Below are 1078 nucleotides of genomic sequence, written 5' to 3' on the forward strand. Positions count from 1 at the left end.
ATTTGCTATTGTAGTCTCCTGATACAAAGATGTCAATGTACAATTCTAATTCTAATATATAGTAATATATGGCAATGGATAATAATGAGATAAAGCTGTACATAGTATTTGCTATTGTAGTCTCCTGATACAAAGATGTCAATGTACAATTCTAATTCTAATATATAGTAATATATGGCAATGGATAATAATGATATAAAGCTGTACATAGTATTTGCTATTGTAGTCTCCTGATACAAAGATGTCAATGTAAAATTCTAATTCTAATATACAGTAATATATGGCAATTGATAATAATGAGATAAAGCTGTACATAGTATTTGCTATTGTAGTCTCCTGATACAAAGATGTCAATGTACAATCCTAATTCTAATTTCTTAATATATGACAATTGATAATAATGAGATAAATATGTACGTAGTATTTGTTATTGTAGTCTAACAAATTAACCATTTGGCAATCCGAATAAGAAATCCTCATGCAAGATGAACATTTATACATATAATTAAATAGCGGCCATATTGGATTTATGCAAATTAGGGCAGCCATATTGCATTTTCGCATGTTAGGGAGTGATCCATTTTTATTCTAATATAGGTAATTGCATTCTCCATGCCAACAATCATCATAATAGTACTTTCATTTACTCAAATATATCCTTGGATAGCAGAAATATTGCAAAATAATGGGAATTGACGGCCATTTTGGATTTATGCTAATTATGGCGGCCATATTGCATTTTTGCATGTCAGGGAGTGACCCATTCGCATTCTAATATAGCTAAATGCATTGCCCATGCCAATAATAATTAAAATAGAACTTTAAATTATTGAAATATGTACTTGGATAGCAGAGATATTGCAAAATCATGGAAATTGGCGGCCATTTTGCATTTATGCAAATTATGCAAATTTGCGTGGGAGGATTTCTTAGGACTTTTAGGATGGTGTTCTGGGGTCATCACAGAAATGCCCTGTGAAAAAAAAAATTCTGTTGCTTTTTTTTTAAGGTTGGCTGCAAAAATGACCTAGATTGCCTGGACTACTTTGGGGAACGAGCGTATGGAATATTTGAACGG

The sequence above is a fragment of the Priapulus caudatus genome, unplaced genomic scaffold (assembly GCF_000485595.1).
Source record: "Priapulus caudatus unplaced genomic scaffold, Priapulus_caudatus-5.0.1 Scaffold312, whole genome shotgun sequence".
Lineage (NCBI taxonomy): Eukaryota > Metazoa > Priapulida > Priapulimorpha > Priapulimorphida > Priapulidae > Priapulus > Priapulus caudatus.